This window comes from Nipponia nippon, unplaced genomic scaffold (genome assembly GCF_047370975.1).
Source record: "Nipponia nippon isolate SJK-2023a ecotype South Korea unplaced genomic scaffold, ASM4737097v1 scaffold_6, whole genome shotgun sequence".
Taxonomy (NCBI): Eukaryota; Metazoa; Chordata; class Aves; order Pelecaniformes; family Threskiornithidae; genus Nipponia; species Nipponia nippon.
Window position 1 is genome coordinate 29,398,871 of NW_028262380.1, and position 6,864 is coordinate 29,405,734.

At 48.6% G+C, this 6,864-nt stretch overlaps 1 protein-coding gene across 3 annotated transcripts in view; it reads right to left on the minus strand.

Moving 5' to 3' along the window:
* TEC (tec protein tyrosine kinase) overlaps positions 1-4,217 on the minus strand; it is a 55,170-nt gene extending 50,953 nt beyond the window's left edge. Inside the window, exon 1 of one of the 3 annotated variants that reach the window (XM_087737096.1) lies at positions 4,071-4,217. The gene's annotated coding sequence lies outside the window, so the exon portion shown is untranslated. Of the gene's footprint in view, positions 1-3,800; positions 3,936-4,070 lie in introns of those variants that run through there. The other 2 variants (XM_087737097.1, XM_087737099.1) reach the window with 2 other exon arrangements.
* Positions 4,218-6,864: the final 2,647 nt, after the last annotated feature.

A 6,864-nucleotide genomic window follows, 5' to 3' on the forward strand; every position in this document is an offset into this window, starting at 1 on the left:
AAGAACTGAAATGAAGCGGCCCAGTTGCCTGCTTCCTGCTTTGCCTCAGAAGAGGGGCTGTGACTGCAAACGCTTCTCCTTCCCATCGCCAAGAGCCAAGTCCCACAGCTGCCCCTGGCAGATGTGGAACAGCTCTCCTATGTCAGCCATCAGCCAAGCTCAGGGTCTCCCAGAGCAACTCGTCTCTCTGCAGTAGGCTGCTGAAAACTCTCTCTCCTGCCCACAGTACCAAGGCTGGACCACCTCACGCTAGGCACGAGCTTTACTGAACGGCCCAGAATACAGAACAGAGTCATCCAGCCAAGATGCATCTTTTCAGCAATATCATTTTCCTCTTAAATGTTTGGGTATTGTCAAAAACAAAGACTTCTAGCTGATGTCATTCTTACTAAGAAAGGTAAACCCTGCCCATGATGGACAGACCTACTCCCAGGAGGCTTCCGCTACTCTTCCAGAGATCTCATGATCCCATTTGAACACAGCAGCCACTTCCCGGTACTTGCAAGGAACGGACCTTTCCTTACTCCATCCCACCTCTGCATCTAGGAAATTGTAAAAACCTGCTCCCCTCCCTGTAAAGCATCTCCTTCGATGAGACTTGTCTCCCCACATGTAAAGAGAAGTCTATCTGGTTTTCAAAGTTTTATCTCACATGGTATTTTCCCTGACTCTGAATCATGGCCCATGCAGCTGAGCCAGGCCAGGGGATGACTGAAAACTGCTGGAGCCGTAATGGTCACAGGACAGTGGTCAACCACAAGCCTCTGCTCCCCAGTTCCTCTTCTGCCATGCCAAAGAGCACACGCACCCACCCGAACACCGGCTTCCCTCACCTACACACTGCTTTCTTTCCTAATGCTTTTTCCTTTAGAAAATACACTTAGAAAACCAGACCAGAAGCAGGAGAGCAGAGCGCTCCTCTGCCTGAGAGCCAGCAGAGCAAACAGGGGATTTGTCGTTAGAAGTAAAACCCTCCATTAACAAAAATACATTTCTTGAGACCCGATTGACCATTTGTTAGAACACAAGTGCAATTTCATTGGTTTCTGCAGATTTGTGCCCTGTTATATCAGTGACATATCTAATGTTGAGTGCTAGCATGAGGCCTCAGCCAGGAGAATTAGGGTAAATTGGGCTGATCCCTCTGCAGTGAGAAGGAGGGCTGTCAGGCTGCAATCAGTGTAACAAAAGCCATTCTATTGCGTTTTGCATAGCAGAGGAAGCTCTGGGTATCAACAGGTCATTTAATGAACATCTGTAACTTCCAGAGTGCAACAACTGACTGACCATTGCTGTCACTTTTTAGCCAATGTATGGGTAATTCTGTACAAACAGATGCATCTACATAATAAAAATTTCAGTAGCACAAATCCAAAAATATATGATAGACTTCCTTCAGAAGCATGTATGGTCTTTGAAATATAAAAACCCCACCACCTCAGGCCTTCTTCTCCAAGCCAACCTTTACTCCACTTTGCCCAAGTATTGCTTTCCATATCTTTTGATTTTTATACTGGTATTTTCTTAACCTATTTCTGCAGGAGAGCCACTGTAGACTGCTGCAACAGTCCTTGGCATACACATGATTCTTCGGCATACACAAACTTGCCTTTTTTTAAAGCACAGTTCCAAGTTCAGCAGTGAAAAGGTAATAGGTTACTGAAAAGTGTCAAAACAAGCAAAAGTAGAAAAACATCTTAGAGGTCAATGGTTAACAGAGGCTGAAGACATTTCTTCTGTGATCTTTGCATTGACAGCAGGAAGCATAGACTTCCATTGTCTACTACACAGAAAATGTTTTGCATACTTGAGATACAAATATTTGGATGAAAGCTACACCATTGTGCACCTTATCTTGGGTATCCAGTTTATAAGCTAACATAACACAGAGGGAATTAAATCTACAACAAGTTGCACCTACATTTGGTGGAGAGGGAAGACTTTTCTTGATGCTTCCAAGCAATTCTGTGAAAGTAACCACTTTCCAGTTATTTTAACTTTAATTACAGGATACCACACTATCACGGCATTTCTGAATACAATACTGTTTCAGGGCAAGATAAAACAATATCAGCGCCATATTGTTTCATCAGCTTTATTTTTTTTTTCCTCCCTTTTTAGCCATTGTAGGCAGTCAGCCAGGTTACTGGCTACATTGCCATTCCAAATCCATAATACTGAGCCCATAGCTAAGAATTAAAACGTAACTTAACTTAGGACATAATTCTAGCTGCCTCACAATCAGTTTTAAAAGATTTAAAAGACTTTAGAAGTTCTACATTAACATCCCTCCCCCCCAAAAAAAAAGGTAGTACTCCTATAAATTTTGAAGGGCTAATAAAACAGGTCTGACAGCTGAGAACTAGAGTTTCACAACAGAGGTCTAACTGGCAGTATGTTTTAACTATGTGAACTCCAAATCATTGGTTTTTGATTTTCACACCTGCGAGATTATTAAAAAAACAGGATTAACCAAGTGCCAAATATAACCACATCGCTCTGTTTTCAGTGGTTTCGGCAGGCAAGCTCACACAGAAATCAGTTGGTTCAAAACGCTCATAATATTCACTTAGAAATTTAGCAGAACATGTAAAGCACCCTTTCATTGAGGACTAAATGCAGAGACAAATGTGATTATTTCACCAGAAGATGTAATTTCTCAATAAATAAAACACACAAAATAAAGCCTAGAGAAATATGAAGACTATCAGAGGAGAGTCTGATAGCAAATGGGCTCTTTCCTGCTGTAGTCCCCCTACAAACCATACCCATTAAAAGGCTATGAGCAGCCCCCTGCCCAGGAGCTACCTCCCCAGCTCCAAGAGCAGTACCCACGAAACAAGACCAGGACACCTAAAGGGCCTCTTCTGCACCATGGCGTGATCCAAGCAGCACAGCTGGTGTGCTGAAAGGAAAGAGGAGCATATGCAAAATCACTCTGGGTACTTCCCCAAGTGTAACTAGGAGCCTATTTGTATGGGTGCCGCTTTCCAATGCCCCAAAATATCCTCAACGTTTATGTAGCAGCCCTAAGTAACAACCCATCTTCCAGTCACTGGGCAGTTCCGAGAAATTAAACAGCGATGTTTTGCCCTGCAGCCACGCTATATCAAAGGTGAGACAGTCAGATAAAGCATCGGCAACATTTACTCAAAAATGAAAACCAATGCTCCAGAAGCAAGCATTTGCAAGACACCTTTTTAATCTGCATTTGTGCTGTGGTCAGTTTTTCCATCTATAAAAGCTACAGTCTCACTTATTTGACTCATAAACCAATCTAAGTATTTCGGACTAGCATTTGTCACAGTAAAGTACACATCTGTCATTCCAAGCAGAGCGCTCATAGCCACGGCCGTGAGTTTGGTTTACAGTTCAAATAATTATTGGCTCCGACTTAGAGGGACGCAGAAGGGAAGCCTGTGGAAAAGCACCGTGCAAATCGAGTCACCTACTGCACGAGCTGCAGGTAGGCAGCATCCCAGCACGAGGCTACGTAAGAGCATTCGCCGCCAAGAAGGGACAGCCGCCCTGCGGGACAGAAAGCGGGGTGGTCGTTAAGACGACTGAACTCACACACGAAGCTAACCGTGCCTTGAGACGAGGTGCAACAGTCTTAGCAAAGCACAGGGGTTACATGGATCTAAGGAAAGACCCAAAGAAAGAAGTCACAGAAACAAGAAAACAGCCAGCAACTGTTAGCTTTAAAATGGATTTGGCAGCCTGGGCTACAACCCCTTGTATTACACAAATTACAGCAGTTTTAAGGAAAGGTTTAGAATGCAGCTTTTGCCAGAGCTTACAGATCCGTGTGACGCTTGGACGCCGAGGAAGGACCACTTCTCTGCTTTAAGTCGCAAACAGCGGGTGCCGCAGGGGGCTCCTCCGTCAGCCACCGCCCCCCCGGGACCGGCCGCCGCCGCGCCCCGGCCGCCGCCGACCGGCGCTGCCGCGGGCCGCGGACCCGGTTCCCTGCGCTCGGGGCAGCCCCGGCTGGCAGCGCGGCGAAATAAACTCCCCCGGTCTCTTTGCGAGGACGGCCCCGCTGCTCGCCAGCCCCCGCTCCGCCTTACCTGGGTGTCCCGGCCGCCGCCGAAGGAGCCCCGGCGGCGCAGAGGGAGGCGGAAGGAGGGAGGGAGGCACGGCACTGCCCCGCTCCGGCCCGGGAAGGCGGCGGCGCCTGCTCCTCCCGCCGCCCCGCCGAGCGCGGCTCCCCGCGGGGCGGCGGCGGCGGAAGCGGCGGGGGCGGCCCCTGCCCCGGAGCCCGCTCCCCGCCCCGGCGGCGGGGCGGCAGCGCTGTCCCGGGCGCCCTCGCTCGGGGCAGGTGCGGGGCGGCGGGAGGCTGAGGTAAGGAGGTGGTCCCCATCACGCAGACCCGGTAGGAGCTACACGTTTAAGAACAAGAACAAAAAACAAACAAAAAAAAAATCAAAACAAAACAAAAACCTAAATTATACGACTCAAAGCAGGATGCAAACTCTCCCCCGAAACCTAGGTGCACCTGTCTGCTTGCCACCAGCTGGCTTTAACTGTGGGTGACCGGTGCTTTGGCTCAGGTGTTTCTTGTTCCAAGCGGCGGTGAAGAGCGAGCGCTCCCAGGGCTGCGGGGAAGGGGTGGGTGCGCCCCGTCCCGAGTGGGCTGTGCCCGCTGAGGCGGCTCCTGCGGAATGGCCATCGACACCTTGCTCGTGCCCAGGTGGCCCCTGGGGCGACAGTGCCTTCCTTCGTGCTTAACCACGTGTAATGGTCACATCCAGCCACCCCAAAGCTCAGACACTCATCTCCGGCCAGAAGAACTGAAGGTGGCTTTTTGCACCCATCAGGAATCTGTGTTGAACTTCGGACCTCAAGGTCTATAGTGAGATGTCACCCAGGCTCTCTTCTTTACCTCCTTCTCTTAGCCCAACCTTACCTATACAAACTGTCACTCTGCAAAACTTCATTGAGAGAAAAAGGGCTTGTAAAGTTCAGTGAAATACATCTTGTGTTTCTAAGCGTCGATCTAGAGGAAAGCAAGCGAGGTCTATGCTGCTTGCAAGCGAACTGTTTTGTTGCACCTAGTGCGTAACAGCTGGATCGACACAGATGTCTTTCTGTTCAGCTTGGAGGAAATGACTTACAGAGTCTTTGTTTTCACTTGGGGGATTTCCTCCAAATTCTGCTTTTGGCGCTGTGGTCACGTCTCCCATCCCTATCGCACTACTGCTGAGCCCAGGGAGTCACAGGGCTGCATCCCTAGTGCATGGGGCATCCCTGGTATAAACATGTGGGCAGCCTCCACGCGGCCACCTCACGGGGGCCAGTCCCACCAGCCTGCTCTCACCACCCTCCATGCTTTTGTAGTCACGCACACTCAGGCGCCCAGGCAGACCTCCTTACCCACTGCCACTGATGTGGTCAGTTTTGCAAAGCAGGCAAATTTTTCTTCATTTTTCAAGCAAAAGCAGCTACAGCTTTCCCTACCCTGCCTGCTGCTGCTGTGGTAGGAGGAAAGGACAATAAAACTGAACAGTTGCTTGAGGACAGACTTGGAATAGCTTTACCCCCATAAGGTGCCATTTCCGAGCTCCAGAAAGAAGTGTCATCTAGCAGAGAGCGGTTATGCTACAATGTGACTTGACCAGCAGGAGCTACATCATGCCTGAGACTTAACTCCAGAGCTGCAGCAGCAGCAAAGAGACAGGAGAGCACATCTCTGTGGTCCAAAGCATGTGGCTATTGTCATGCTGAAACCGTCCTTCTTGCAACTACTGACCAGGAATTAACCACTCTGATGTTGATTGATTGGTAAACTAACGGAGCATCTGTGGTGGAGCTCTGGACCACAAGGGTTTTTGCAAGCTTTAGGAAGCTTGCCAGTTCTCAGCCCTAAAAATACTCTCTGAAGAGAGCCCTCTCACCTCCTTCTACTACAACGGCAGATAAAGATATCAGCAGAACAGTGGGATCAAAGCAAGTGCAAGATGACGCTTGCGGGACTGAAGAGGGTTGGTCACTGCCTGAAGGCTGGGCTCTGACTAGCTGTGCTCGCCTTGCATTGTAACTGCTCTGGGCTGGATGGCAGCTGTGAGAGCAAGGAAAGGAGCTCTGCAAAGGCTGGGCGGTGAAGGATGAGGATGAGCTTACCAGCCTCCAGGAAATTCTCTCTTAAATGCACGCTGAGCACATGCATTGAGGAAAAGCTCAAATGCTCTCAAAAGCTGTGGGAAAGCTTTCCAAAAGCCTTGGGAAAAAGCATTGCCCATCGTTCTATGTGGCTTCTCATGGCTTGGTGAGCAGGGCAGCGCTGTGCATTTGGATTTCTGCTGGACAGTTTTGGTTTCTCGTGGCCTATATGTCTTCAGTCTTGTTAAAGAGAGCAAGTGGTGTGATTTCAATTTGAGAGACATGCCAATCCCTGCACAGTGCCAGGGTTTGCAGAATTACTGGGGGAAGGAGTTTTCATTTTGCAAGGAGGGTTTTGTTTTCCTTCTGTACTTCATAAATATATAAAAGTGCCCATCACCAGGGCTACTAGTGTGTCCTGATCTAATGTATTTAAAGAGCAAAAGTACTTTTCAAATATTAAGCTTCTTTTATACATCTGTACATATTTTACAGCCAGGAGGGGCCTGAGCTTTCCATCAAGGGGAATGTTTTTGCTTCAGGATTAAAAAAAAAAATCCACTTTGCAGAAAAAGCAGCAAGTTGGAACCAGAAATTATTTCATTTCCCCAAAATTTCACATGCAGAAATGTTACGCAAACGTGGGGAATGTGAAAAGGAGAGGATGTATCAGAGCTTCGGTTCTGTTTCCAGAAGAGCTCGGTGTTGCTGCATCCTTTCTCTCTTTCCTCTTAGAAGTTCAGGACCCCTGGGGGCTGGGGT